The following is a 15,415-nucleotide window of genomic DNA, read 5'->3' as shown; positions in this document are numbered from 1 at the left end:
AATTAACAGTCAAATCATGAATTGGGCTGTGTTGTGGAGTACTCACTACATATGCTCTCTGCACACACCAGGGAAAATCAGCCAGAGAGGTCTTGCTGGCTCCTTAGCAGGGGGAATGAGTGGGAAGGTGCCACTGTTGGGTTTATCACACTTACATGAATCCAAGCTCATGTAAAAGGAGTTTTCATTTTCTGACTCAGAAATCTGTTGAGTAAACAGATTTTACACAAAAAGCTGTAGATTCAGAAGGCTGTGAAGTACTCTAAAGTTGTCTGTGCTCCCTCCTTGCCTTCATACAAAATTCTGTTTGTATGCATGTCAGTGTGTGCATCAATTGTGTATACTTACAAATCAACTGGAAAGGAATATATATATTTCATGTTAAATGCTACCTTTCTGAGCAATATTATCTGCTCACTTGAGTACTGTATCCTTAATATACTGGGAAACACTTCCTTATGAATGCTAAGTCTGGCTTTGCATTTTTTAAAGAAAATGGTGCCAATAATATTTTTAGTTTAAGTAGATTAATACAAATAATGTCACTTTATTACTGAAGAGACCTTTAACATGGACCAGAATGAATGGTAAAACACCATCATACCTCTCTTCCTGTTACTATTACTAGAGTTGTATGTATGAAATTGTAACTGCATCTTAACTTCAGAGTTAAAACACATTGTGGCTACAGCTGAGTGTAGAGACTTAGGAATTCATGTAGTCCACCCAAAATATACAGATGACCTCAAGAAAAGTAAAAGAACTGTGGCATATTGCCACATCACTGCCTATTTATGGGAAAAAAATACAGGGTAGAGGGGCTGTAAAATGTTGAGGTTTTGAGTTAAAATACATTGGTCACAATGATATGCTGCTGCTGCACACTCTGGGAGTAAGGGCAATATTGCTCACTAAATATTAGCACTGCTGGCAATGCTGGTTGTTGTAGTTTCTTATTCATTTTGCAATGTTGACAATAGGCTTGGTGAGGATTTTTATTATTAGACCATCCATGAATGTATAATAAATGAAATTTTTGAAGACTGAAGATTATTCTTCATCTGCTTTAGTCTAGCAGGAGAAGAATTTTTGGTTGAAAACCAAGCAGAGTCAAGGTGGTAGCCTTAACACAGGTATTGCTAAAACTTCACTCCCTTTTAAGAGAGAAATTTGTGCATCCATGTATTCACAGATGAGCAAGATGGCAGCCCCTTCATATAATAACCCTTTGGCATTCCCTGTTTTCTATCTATTCATGGAGCTGCATTGATGTCATCAGGTATGGTGAATGGCTGGTGTTAAAAGTGAGATTATCTGTGAGATATTGAATGCCTCATTCTTTGGATTAGCTGGGATGCATGGTATGGCAACTAAACATAGTATGGGACAATATATAGTATATCACTAACTATAGTATGGGAGCCCACACCACATGGTACCACTGTGTATAAATACTTCGTATCATTGCAGCTGCAGGTTTTCCTACTGTTACATACTTGTCTGATGCATACTCACAGCCCAAAATACACTGGTCTACACACAGCTCCAGCACCAATGAGCTCATGTGAGAACCATGCCCATGGCCAGCCAGCATGCACAGCCTGCCTGCTAATGAGGGAGGCACTGCAGCCCCAGACACATGCTCAACACCTATTCCACAAACATCCATCCTGACCTCTCCTTCCCTTCTAGTTAGGCAGCCTTCGTGCCCTGCAAGATCAGCTCTGCTCTGTCTCGATGATGCTTGAGGTACAATTTCCTTGTGTCAAGAGGCTATTTTAATTAAATAATTACAGTTGTAGTAAATTAATGAGGAGAGTTAAAGAAAAGTAAAAGGTACATCTTCAAGGAGAAAAAAAAACAAAACAATGAAAATGTTAGAAATTTTAGTGGCCATAGAGGTTTGTCATTAAATAGATGTTTCAAGAATGCCAGAAGTGATATAGAAAAAAAATAAAGCCAGAAGTAATGAATATTTCATCTCTGTATTTAGTAAGGGGCAGAAAATGGGGCATTCTTTAGAGGGCAAAATCATCTCTAGTCCATAAAAAATCAAAGGCTCTATTCAATAGCATCTACCTTAAAGCAGGACAGCAGGCCCATGTAAGTCAGAACAGCTGGATCTGGTGTTTATTCCATCAAACCCTCCTGGTTCTCTATGGCTGACACAATAGTAAATAAAGCTAGTCAGCAATTACTCACTAAGAGATCTAGGTGGTGCTATAGATGGAATATTTCCATTCATTTGACTTTAAATTTCAACTGAAGCTTTACTGAAATTGTGCAAGTGCTACAAAATTCTGGCAGAGCCCCATCTGTTTCCATTAACCTGCCTGGGGAAGTGCTGTGGTCTCCAGAGGGGCTTACAGTTCTTGGCCTCCACCTCTCCTGGCAATGGGCAAGGGTCAGCCCACTCACACCCAGCATGGACAGTGCTTTGGCTGAGGGCCCAGGGTGAGCTCAGGGTCACAGAGTTTCCTTCTGTGGAGCTCGGCCTTGGTGCTGTAGTGGCAAGACTGTCAATACTTCCATGGCATATTGTGTTGTCTAGTACCTGGAAAACTGGAAAAAAAAAAAACAAAAAGCATGGTTTTGGTTAATTAAATCATCACTTCCTGAAAACACTTAAAATCTTGTGCTGAATCTGGGTGATAAAAACTGTTTTCTTAAGAGTATGAGATATATGAAGCTGAAAGGGATCTCAGGTAGCCTCCTATTCCACACTTGGATCAGATGGTGTTAGGCTAGTGTTTGAAGCCAATAACTTTGGCTCCTGCTGTTCATTTACAGCATTTAATTAAGTCAAAGAAAAAAATTGGATAAGCCAACTGGCTCACAACCATTACAGTGTGTAAGGGATGTTGTTTCCAGCTATGCAGGACACATGATGGATACCTCAGTACTCCCTGGACAAAGAGGTGGTGGGGGCGTTCACAGTGCTGCAGAGCTGCTGCCTTCATTGGCACGGCATTAGCACTGACAGGAGTTATGTGGGAACCTAGGACATTCCTCTGACTGTTCAGGTTGGCTTGAGCCCCTGGCAGGGGGCTCTGAGACCCTGGCATGCAGCCAAAGGCACCTGTGACTTTGATTTTGACCCATGGAACAAATTACCAGCTTTGCATGAAGAATTACAGGTCAGAAGAGTTTAGTTAGAATAATAGTAGTTGACACAGGGTGAAAAGTAGAATTTTGGAAATATTAGAATGGGGGTTTGGGGTCCCAAGATGGAGAAATTTAGGCATGCCCTGTCCTTCTTCTTTCTTCTTCCTAACCTCCGTGTTCTGCTGGCACTTTTGGATTAGTTTAGAGTTGAGACAGACTGTCTAACATAGGTGATAGTTATTGGAAAATAATTGTAGGTATAGTCCACATAATTTTTAGTATAAAAAGACAGCACAAGCCTGGGGGCGGGCAGTGTGCCTTGGACTGACCTGCTGAACACACCTCAGCAGGTCAGAAAAAGAATGGAAGAGATAAGAGAAAATAAACAATGTTGAAAACTGCAGCTGAAGAGTTCCAACTCCTTCTTTGACTGCTGGGCTGGGAAAAGAGAATTTTTAATGCATCTCGGGGTCATCTCAACCTCAGAGACCCCATCAGAGTTATGCCCTGTGGAGCCTAATCCCCTTGGCCTACCAGATGAACTGAATGCATCCCATAACAATAACTTCAGAAATCAAGATGTCCTAATTTTGCTACATTAAATGGGCAGATGACCTTAGGCTGTTACAAACAGCGAAACAGAAGGTGTTTATCTCCCAGCAGAAACAAAACTAAACATAAAAGGATGCTTGCTTGGCTACAGCTCTCCAGGACACTTTGAAGTGGATGTTTCAAAACTCCACACACTAGAATGGAAAGTGTCCACAGCATTCATTCAGCTTTACGTGTAGCATGCACCTCTTCTGGCTCATTTATTTTGAGGCTTGAGAAAGTTATCCTATCCCCAGTACCAGATTGCCTGCACATTATTTATTACCTGTTTATTCCCAAAAGGAGAGTCTGTACCTCCTCTCAGGGGGAAGCTTGCAGATGGCAGGAAGGACTGCATACCATCAGCATCATCCTCCTTTTCACTCTCTGACCTAGGTGGAACTTCTGTCTTTTCTACCAGACTGTCCCAATCTTGCCACCCTTTCCTTCCAAGATGGCTGAGCTTAGCTTTTTCACTAGCAGCTCGAGCAATTGAGCTAGTTTCCAGATTGCCACAGTCAGACTTACCCGACAAACTCCCTAGGCAGGACTTAATACAATAGTAGTTAATACAATAGTTAATAATAGGATTGACATTTCTCCTTCAAATCCCCACCTTAAACTTGGTCTATCCTAGGCAAAGTTGGAAGGCTTGGCACAAAACATTCCTGAACTTCCCCAGGAAGAAGCAGCTGCTGAGGCAGGCACCTTTTCGTACACCTCACCTTATTTACTGTTTCCTATGGGTCACTTGACAGTCTCCCCTTGGCTTGTAACACCTCCTCAACATTCAGAGGCACTTCAGCCTAATATATCACTAAGTGGGCAGAAATAGGTGCCCTACTTACATTCTCAAAGCCCCGTTTCAGAGGTTAGGAGTCACCTGTTTCGCTCCTTCAGTTACAGAGTGATATAACTTACATCTATCTGGAACCTGCAATGAACTGATATAAATCTTATGATGGTGCCTGAGCTGTCTTAATTTACCCCTTTGCTCTTAATAATTATTTTGCACTCTAAATTTCTTCTTATAAACCTTCTGCAAAATGGCAAATAGCCCTTTTTACAATCCAGCCTCAAAGAAAACAAACATATTAATTACCCCTGCTTTTATACCTGTGAGTAACTGGCCAGATACAAGCTCAACAGAAAATTATTTCCCCATTATTTTCTCCAGCCAAACCCTAGGCTGTTGCAAGAAATGTGGTTGTTCCTGGTATTTCTCATTAGGAGTCTGCAAGACGCTGAATACTCCTACTAACCTCACCTATATCAAGCTAGGCAAATGTACACATAATTTGTGGCTGAAACAGCTGGCAATTAAAGCAGCTGTGCTCCTAGAAGCTATTGGGAAATCAAAGATAAGATTACTCAGAAGACAAGTTTCCCTGAAATTGTCTCCAATGCCCCAAGACCTCATAGTACTACTACATGAAATACACTGAATTGCATTCAGACTAGAACATTCCTGATGGGGAGACTCAGGCAACCTAGTCTGGGATGACTCATTTTCCTACATACAGTCATATACATGGCCAAGTCAGGAACATGTATTTTGGTGAAAGGGGAATATTCTACCTGGCTTCAGGTACAAAAGAAAGACAAGAACAATTTCAGTATTTCAGTTTAAAAAAAAAAAGTATCACCATTATCCTCTGGATGGGACTGAAACCGTTTCCCTCCCACAGACACTGTGCCACCAGCAGCAAAGGGATCAACCCTTGACTTCAGAAATTGATAGCATGCAGTTACTACCACATCAGTCTGTACTCCAGCCACTCTGAAGCACAACCACCACCAGGGTAGGTTATTTATGCAGCAGAGGGAAGTTTTGCTGAAACACTGGAGTCAACTAAATCCCACAATCCTCCATCAACACCTTCTAGATTCAATGCCAAATCAGAGAAAGACCTGTCAGCTGTGTGCACATGTGAAAAGGTTTTTTTTTTGTAGTACTTAGTACAGCCTGATGGAATATTTTCATTGGTTATTGCTGCAAACACCACAAAGCAAATCCCTAGAATGAGAATAAGAAAAGTGTCCTACAGTCAAAATGGACTACTTCCCTGACAAAGGGGATGTTTTTCAATTCCATGTTTGGTTTTTCTATTAACCAGATGCCTCACCATCATTGAATAATATGAACTAAGGCAGTGTATGGGTACTAGCAATAAACTGTAAATCCTAGGAGTGGAGGCCCTGGAAGACTTTCTGAGCATTGCCTTCTGGAATCCTGGAGCCAGGCACAGCATTTTCTGTTCTTTAATCAGCAATCAAAAGTCAAGGCAAGGTTTTGCCCTGTTGAACTCAAAAAAAACCCCACTTCAGAACAGATACAAAATCGTTCTCCTCCACTTGTAGTGCAGAAGGTGAGAAAGTAGGGAAATATTAACTTTTCTAAAACATCTGCTAAAGTATCACCCATGTGTTTCCCTTTCTTGTTACTGAACACAGAAACACTTTGTTCGTGACGATTCTCCCACAAGGAGATGACCTGAAAAGCACCAATGTGCAAATGAATTCATCAGAATGATTGCTGCTGCTTTGAGGAGACTTGCAAGCTGTGACAGATAATACACATTGCTATAGCAACACTTACACAAATATATATTTGCAGAAAGGTCCAATCCCCGAGGGACTCATTCAAGTCTTCATGAAAAGTTGCAGATTGCCAGCAAGAGAGCAGACACAATCCCATGAGATGGAGGCAGCCAACGCACCATGTATTATATGAATTACTGGTCACTTGGGGCTGAAACAAGTGATGGGAAATAGTTGTTGAGAAATCCAACATTTGACTTAAACTCTCCAGAACTGAGGAAAACAAAAATATTCATAGAAATACATCATCTTCCTATGACAATGCACATCAGTTAGGAAATATGGAGTTAACTGTTTGCCCTGAAGAGTAAGATAATCTCTGCTAAGGTATGCAGACTTGATGCAACATACATCTGTCGCTGGCTGGCATGAAGTTGCTCCATTAAAAGCGAGTAAAAAGATTCACATGCATCCAAAGAAAAGTAGCAACCAAAACAGGAAGTAACATATTCCACATATTCCTGAAATAATTTCCCTTCTTCTGTTTTAAGGATCCCTGTGTATTAACTTATAACAGAAAACAAATATGCACACACTAAGCATGTGGTTTATTCATAGAGTCTGTCACCTCCGTATAAAATATCAATTACAGCATAATCTGCTGAGATTTCTTCTGGGGTGTCACTGTTTTCTGATTTTCATTGAAACCATGAACACAAAATGTGATATGCCAGGCATGTGACGTACTGAAACAAATGTGCAATATTTCTAACATGTGGGTTAAAATCACCTTATATTTACACTTACTCTGCACAGAGATATTTGAGTTGAATGTGAAATGATACATTTGGATTCAGCTTCCATTTATCTACTTGTAATATTAACATATCCTTTGAAAGCATTCTGCTTAGTTACTTCCAAAATTCTTATAGATTTTAAGTTCAATGAGGTAAATCCCAGTCAGAAATGAAATGTGTAAAGTTGTAGTAGTAGTAGATGAAATTTTGTCCCATCTCAAAGAAAACATTTAGCCGTTGTGCTCTGTCATATCTGTCCATAGTTACAGTCTTACAAATGATAGGCAGAAAGAAGGAAGGCAGGGGTGAAACCCAACAGCAAAAAAAGTCATGAATCCAGTCCTGAGATTTATGCAATATAAGGAATTGCATTTTGCCTTTTTTATTACAGTGTCTGTCATCATACGGATGAGTCTCAGCCAAAACAATGTCATGTTTAAGACCATCTGAAGTGGGTAGCTATTCTAGCTACAAAGTTGTGTATTGGAGGACACACAATTGGTGGAAGCTGTAGCCATGTGCCCAGTGTATTGTTGACACAAGGCAAGATGTCTTTGTTTACTAGACACTGATTAGATCTTTCTTTGTGTTAAATGCCCTTTCCTAATTGGCACTGCTCACTGGCATGCTTCCATGCTAGACCCAGCAACAGCCTTTAGTCAAAGGAATCAGAAACAGCCAGACACTTGCCCTGACTGGTGCCTGTGGATAATTCTGCTGACAATTCTGCCTAGAGAAAGCATGCAGCCACATATCTCTGACAAAAGTTTTCAGCATTAGCAAAATCTTATAAACTGCTAATAGTCAGACACTAAATCTTTCCAGAAGAAGCAAGAGAAGTGGACCTAGTGACAGCAGACACAGCTGCTTGCTGGCCATAAGGATCACCTTCCCCAGCCCTGCACCCAGCAGTGCCCAGGCATCCTCTCCAGGGCTTGGTAGAGCAACTTGAACCCAGCAGGCAGATCGTGCTCTGAAACCCTGGATGAGCACCTACTCATCCCTTCCAGTGGCTCTGCCACGGGATAGCATCTCCAGCAAGGAGCACTAACATGGCAGAAGACAAGTGTTGTTTCAAATTGCTGAAGTCCTTTCTCCAGTGAACATGTAATCATCTGTCATCATATGTAGGGTCACTGAAGGCACCTGTCTGGTATCCTTTAACTTCCAGGTTATGAATAAAATTGATGCTAAAACAAATTGAGTTGTCTGAGTTAATCTGTCTATTGTAACCAACAAAACTGCTTCTGCTTGCATTTGATGGTCTGTATGAGGAAAGAAAATTTCTCTTACATTTCTGGCAGTGTTAAATATCTCTGCACTCAGTAACCCACAATGTGCACAAAAAAATATGTATTTTAGAATAATCTCTACATTGCTGTTTTCCTATTGCTCATGCTTGTGTAAAGAGTATAACAGGTTCTTGAGTTCCTGCAAAGCATGACATATTAATCCTCACAACTACCACTAACTAGCTGAGGAGGATTTTCTGCCATACCCACCCCTGTCTTTTAAAAAATCATTCTCAAAATGATTGAATAAGAGCTGAGTATGGAGACAGATCATATACAGTCACTATTTGCTCTATGCCACCATGCAGAGAGTAGTGATGTGCTGTCTGCCCAACTTTTTGACTCATGTTTTGAGGAAGCCACCATGAGCTGTTGCATGCAGAATAATTTCACATGATTCCTGAGGTATTAGGCAGTCAGCAGAAGTGGGGACTCAGAAATAAATCTGACTTTAAAATGACACATTTCCCAGAATAGATTTTAGATGGGGGAAAAAAAGTGTTTCCCCCAATTATAGCTGAGGAAATGCCAGGCAAGTTCCTAGGTTAATATAATTTTGAACTGAGAGAGAAAAGGTGCATCTGTCTTGACTCTATAGAGGGAAGACAGATTTTATCTCATTGATTTAAAAAAAAAGGGAATAAGGAAGAACAACTTTAGATGGTATTTATAGGTAGGAAAAAAACATAATTGGCATGGTCCATAAGCACAAAGTTTCAGTCATTAAAGTTTTAATTAATGCTGCCATGAGTAGTAAGAAAGATAACAGAGCATGAAGCAATCATATTCAAGTGCACAAAAATCCTGTCTTTGCCTTTACTGGGAAAATGGCAGTGCTGTGCTGGCTGGAAAAAGAAGTTTTGCAAATAGCATTGAACTGCTAAGGAACCAAGGCTAGATTCATCACAGAACCTAAAATGCTGGGACAAATTATTCAACACTATAGCAGGATCATCTAATTTGTTCCACAGGAAAGAGGATTCACTCAGTCACCTCTGAGATTTTCCATGAGGTGCATCAAGGGTAAGTTTGGAGGGGACTCTAAGAGGCATTCAGATGGGGCAGCAGAAGAGGGGATCCCTGAGCAGTTCAGCCCTTGATGATTACCCAGGGCACCAGGCTAGAGCCGCAGCTCATGGTGCTGGAGCTCACACTGATACCAGCACCTGAAAAAGTAAAGCTACGTAAGGTATGGTCAGGCTGAAGTGAAGAAAGGCTCTGCAACATGATCTGTTCCATCTGCTCTCCTCACCAGCCAGCAATTTAATCCCTCTGCAGATAACACCTCACAGGACAGAAAGAACAAATCTGTCTCTACTAGGCAGTGTGACTCTATGCAATACCACATAGATCATGTCCACATGGGCAAATTTACTTTCAACCCAAACTAAGATGACTATGTCCATTCTGCCTCCAGCCCTTGCTCTCCGAATTGTCCCTGTCTATCTTGGTCAGCAGAGGAGTTAATTAGCACAGGACAAAATCAGCTGAGGAGTGTGTGAATAATTAAGGATGCCTGTCAGAGCTTATACTCTGGTCCTAATATTTTTGGTATGGTTGAGGCACCCAAATCAGTTTTATTTGGTTTGGGCACAGATCTTTTCCTACTGAGCCAGCTGGAGCATCACGTCCACAGCCCCAGAGCACAGCACCAGGAGCTGGTACACTGAGCAGGCTCCCTGCCTGACTCCCTTCTGCTTCCTGCTCCAGGAGCTCAGAAGCAATGACCCTGACCCCACCTCAGCTAGTTTCCAGTGCCCACAGGACAACACACAACAATTGGGAAGACCTCCCTGAATGATTTCACCTGGCAGCATCATGCAGAAATTCAAGCTGGCTTTTTACAGAGCTGCCTTGGGAAGCCATGGTATCTGTATGACTCAGATATTTCAGTCCCACTTTCCCCTGGATAACTACAGCCGACAGACATAACAGCAGTAAGGAAACATGCAAAGGCTTAGGCTATCATCTAGGAAAGCACAGATAATAGCAGGGAAAAAATTAATTTTCACTTTTAGTTTCCATTGCAGGACTTTTGTTTGGTACGGTTTCTGTGTATTTCACATGAATATTAAATTGTGTAGAGCCTGATCCTGCAGGTTTTATGCATTCAATAATTTTGAGTTCCTGCTTATGCAAGAAGATGTGTGCCTGCAAGACTAAGTGATCGTTTCCATCTCCTCCTTTGCAGATTATTGATCTCCTTGTACTTTTGCCTTATTTTCCCTGGCAAAGCCTTTCAAAGTCAAAGGAAATGAAACAATACTTCCCTCTACTGGGAGACCCCGGAATTCTGGGAATTAGTGTGAAGTGTTAAATTTTTCTGAGCTATTTTTGCTAGGTTGAGGGACAGGCCACAGCAGCAGAGGGCAAAGACAGAGAAGAGGTAGAATTTTTTTTGTTTTGTTCTTATCTCTGGATTAAAGCTTTGGGGAGTTCTTATATTACTCACTCTTTTCCCTGTAAGTTTTAGTCAATGTGCTAGGTTTATTTTAATTATCAACGCACCTCTGAAAATCCTAGTGCCACTCAGGCAATATGCTAAGAGTTTTTAAGTCTTGCTGTGCAGTTTTCTGGATCTGTTGCATATTTGTTAGTTAGATTTTCTCAGGCTGCAATTGCATGGCCTATTCTAGGACTCCAGTGTCAGTTTTGGAAAAAAAAATCAATCACCATCAATGAACATCTTTGAAACTCCCTTTGGGGGTATGATTCAACGGCAAGCTGGGGGAAGTCTCCAGGGGACATGGAAAATTTCACTTGTGGCTTATAGATCTTCTTGAGAAGGCTGTTCCACAGGGCTGGAAAGGGTGATTCCCACTGGAGTCATGGGAGCCCTGAGATTTCCAGCTTTTTTTGTAAATCAGTATCAAGTAAAGCAAGGTCAAGCACCAGCTGTCTCATTCCTGATTTCCAGGCATCATCTACTGGCAGCTGTCCATAAGCTTTTCTATAGATAGAGAGATTTCTACTGGTTGTGGAGGCCACAGGGAAATTTGATAATAGGGGAGATTTATACCAAGTAATTCCCAGATAGTAACCTCTGTTACTAGTTTTGTCTCTGTCAGGTTGCCTTCCAGCCTCTCTCAGGGTTCTGCACAATGCTTATGTTACCTTCCATACTTTCTGATTGTTCATAACTCTGTAATCAAATTAGGGCCACAAATGTAAGTTTGTTCAACAGCCTTAACATCTACAAATCTGTCTTCATATGAAACCTGAAGTGTCCTGATTGCTCTTTAACTGACTAAGTATCATTATCTAACACCTCTTTAACCGATGAGGTAACAGACGAGGTATTTCAGCTGCTAGTAAAAGTTACCATTTCTGGGCTGAAACACAGAACTACACAACAGCAAAACTACCGGCAGGAAAAGAGCCACAAAACAAACTTTTCTACTGAGAACACGAAGAATTATAGGTAAGACCTCCATGGTCAGACCCTGAGACCATCTTTGGTTTGCATCCAGCTGTTGTTGAAGCAAAGCTTTTACCAATTCAGTTGTAGTTGCTCAAGGATGGCAGCTCTAATCCAGAGTTTGCATTTTGCCAGTCCTCTGGAATAAACATCTGATGCTTTGGAAAAATCACAGTGGCATCCCTCAGGGGCTACAAGAGGTCAGACTGCCCTTTCCTGCCTCCTAAGACCCACTTGAATGACTGTTTATCATGCTGGCTAAAAAAAAACACCAAAAGATAATAATGCAACTTGATTAATGGGCTTGACATGCTCAGCTGAGGACTCTTGCCCCACTTTTTGTTCAGTTAGTCAGTTCCTTTTTTTCACATGGAACCTCTGATACTGTGTTTCTTTCCTGTGTCCAGGAACATACTTGCCCTAAATCTGAAAAGGAAGGAAAATGTACTGCTGCTAAAAATGACCATACCGTCATTGCAGGCAGGTCATGAGCTTTTGACGCCAGCAGCTAAGCAGTCATGCTCAGCTAGCTCCATTTGATGAAATCAGGTTGCATGTATGAGTAACTACTTATTCAGCCTCATACTGAATTCAAGATCTGGTCATTTTAAGTCAGAATCAGAAATCAGAAGACCATAACGGATCACAAGGCCTAAGTCACATTATAGGAAAGGACTTTCTGTCCTTGATTATTCAGAGCAGTGAGACCTCAAGACTTGGCATCTTGCATTGAGGGGAAAAAATGGTCCTTTTATTTGGTAGGAAAACAGCACAGCAACCTCCCAGAAACAACATAGCTGGAAAGAATAGAGCTGGGAGATTTCCTTTTAGGGCAAATCTCTCAACCATTCACTGATTTATTATTAACATTTGTACTACTGCTGTGCTAAAAGGTCCCGGCTGGCTTGGGCTCCTCTAGGCTAAGTATCATGCTGATGGCTTTATCTGCAACTTGAGGCTGCAGTTCAGCCTGTAGCCGAAAGACCAAGATCAATGATACTTCACACAGCTGAAGGATGACCTGCTTGTCCTCTAAGCCAGAAAATTATGGCAGAGGAGATGTTCCCAGGCGAGGGCTGATTGCAGGTAGAGTGGTCGCTACTGTCTAAACATTTTTCATTTTGAAATAGAGATCAAATTTGAGCAAAATAAATGAAAGTTCCAGCCTCTGCAGGCTTTCACATCTGATTTTTCAGACCTGTATGCCTTGCTGCTGAACACAGAGGTCCATCATTCCTCATTATAAACAGGCATTTGCAAAATGGGGGGGGGGAGGGAATTTCAACCAGGTTTATAAGATACACCTAAATGTGGCAGCAACAGCTTTTAAAAGGCCTGACAATAGCCCACTGCATTTGCAGCCCTGGTCTCACACTGATTTTCCTCACTGTGGGTAACAAAGTTGTAAATTCAACCATTGCAACAGGTTTGACTCAATGATCTAAGAGATCTTTTCCAACCTTAATGATTTTGTGATTCTTTTGGGTTTTTTGGTGACTCTTTCTTCCTGCCCTTGCTCTGCATATGGCTGATTGCTGTTTGGTTTGCACTCCATTATAGCCCCCAGACCCCCATGGATTTGCTTTGTTATGGCATAAATGCCTGCATCTTGTTTGTAATCCTATGTCTGATTTCACTTCACTTCAAATTCTATACACAGAATTTCTTACCTGATGATCTTAGAGATCTTTTAGAACCTTAACAATTCTATGATTCGGTAAATCAGCCAGCTGAAGTTTAAAACTGACATTTCCCCAATGGATTTTACTTGGACTCTCCTACTCTCCTCAGTAAACCCCATCCATCTTAAACTGATTAGGCCTTGCATTTCTCCCCTAGTTCATAATAAAATTCTTCAGTCCCTACTAAACCAACAAATTTATCAAAATGTTTGCTGTTCTAGTGCATGTACAAAGCCCCTCATGGGTAAAATTATGTTGGAACCAGAAATCTGGGAGTAAAAAACCTAACATGGATTATTTTAGACCCACCTTATTCTTTGTAGACTGGTCAAAGGAAAGAAAACAGGTGCTGTTTTGACACAGGGGACATATTTCTTTCTAGGACAACAAAAAGTTTTCAGACATGGACAAAATATTTTATATCTGGTGATTTTAAAGCTGGATAATCTGGCCACATAAATGTGGATTAATTAGGAACACAGTTTTTTGCTGTGTGGGTCTTTTACAGTTCATCAGTCTTCCTCGGTGAGAAATTAATCTGCATGCTTTTTCCTCTACTTCAAATGTGTTTCTAGAATTTTTATGTAATCTCTAAACTGTCACTCATTTTCTCCTTATGTTCTCATTTCTCTCTTGTTTGATCCTGATTTTAAGGCTAAGGATTGCTATGTATCCTTTCCTCATGTCAACACAGATTAGAGGGTCCCTGAATTCTTGTGGAGACAAAAAATCAAGCCCTGAGGTAAAGATTTCTAGTGCTGGAGTTTCTACTACTGCCATAACTAAGCAATTCCAACTGCCTGCCTCATGGCAAATAAGTAAATGATGTCTTGATTTAAGTGTCCCACAATCCAACAACAGCATCAGGAGGACAGCCCAGATGCCTTGTTGGCCCAGAATCTACCAGAATCCCTGAAAATCTAGTTCTTTCCAATGGGCTTCTTTGACTCTACCTCTACATTTGAAGCTGAACACAACCTACCAAACACTATTGATTGAAACATTATGTTATCATATTACTTTCAATAGCACTATACTGCAACCCAAAATAGAATTTGCCTTTGATCCTCTGTACCAGATGTTTTCACTGAGCTATCCAAAATTGCATCTGATTTCCTAAGTGACTAAAAATCCTTTCCAGCTCAAATTACTCTTTCCACATGCATATGCAGTATTTAATATGTTGTTGTATCATTGTGTTGGGTAGCGGAGTTTGGTCCATCTGACTAGTGAGTCACACTATTTGTGTTAAACTAGAAAAACCATTATGCCCAAGATCAATGTCTGATTTTCTTCACTCCCTCTTCCACCAGCTTATGAAAACAAATTGTTTTAAACCATCATTCAAGACAGATCTATGTGTTATCAAGTCAGATCCTTCTGGTCTTTTAACCAGTTCCTTGATCAGGCCTCACCTTTATCCCCTTGTTTACTGAATAGCTAATTGTGGGAATTTTTGTCAAATCCCTAGTCAGAAAAAAGCATATACACTATCACTATATCACCTTGTCTTTCCAAGAAGAAAGGTGACTCCACACTAGTAGAACAACATGAAAACTACCCATTTCTTCCAAGGCATCAAATTCTGATGCATTTCTCTAGGATACAGAGGGGAAAAAAAAATAGAGGTGCTTGGAAAGATAAAACCATACAGGACTATTAATTTGCCTTACAAAATAACTCTTCAGAACATAAATGCAAGTTTTTTAGGTAGTCTGAAGCAAAATGTCAAATTAAAACTGTGGTCCATCAGTGCTATTCATGTGCCTCAATTGAGGGTGCCTCAATTCCCTGAGAATCTCTTACAATGGATCCATTGGAAAGCTCCTTGACAGCTTTTGAACTCTGGTCCAACAACAAAAGAATTTGGGCACATAAAAGCAAGATCTAGACTCTCCAGTCACAAAACACATTTCTTCACATCCCTATTGAGCACAAAGTGAGTGGGGCTGAGAGCTGGCCAGAGAACTGCTACTCTGTTGTTCTCTG

The 15,415-nt window shown here is 40.9% G+C and overlaps 1 long non-coding RNA gene across 1 annotated transcript in view; it reads right to left on the bottom strand.

Annotated features, from left to right (window-relative positions):
• LOC119708098 overlaps positions 1-15,415 on the bottom strand; it is a 132,986-nt gene that overhangs the window by 90,561 nt on the left and 27,010 nt on the right. The window contains exon 2 of the long non-coding RNA XR_005258961.1: positions 6,296-6,448. This is a non-coding gene — a long non-coding RNA (uncharacterized LOC119708098). The remainder of the gene's footprint in view (positions 1-6,295; positions 6,449-15,415) is intronic.

Source organism: Motacilla alba, chromosome 1A (assembly GCF_015832195.1).
Source record: "Motacilla alba alba isolate MOTALB_02 chromosome 1A, Motacilla_alba_V1.0_pri, whole genome shotgun sequence".
NCBI classification, from domain to species: domain Eukaryota; kingdom Metazoa; phylum Chordata; class Aves; order Passeriformes; family Motacillidae; genus Motacilla; species Motacilla alba.
This window is presented reverse-complemented; position numbering and strand designations above follow the sequence as displayed.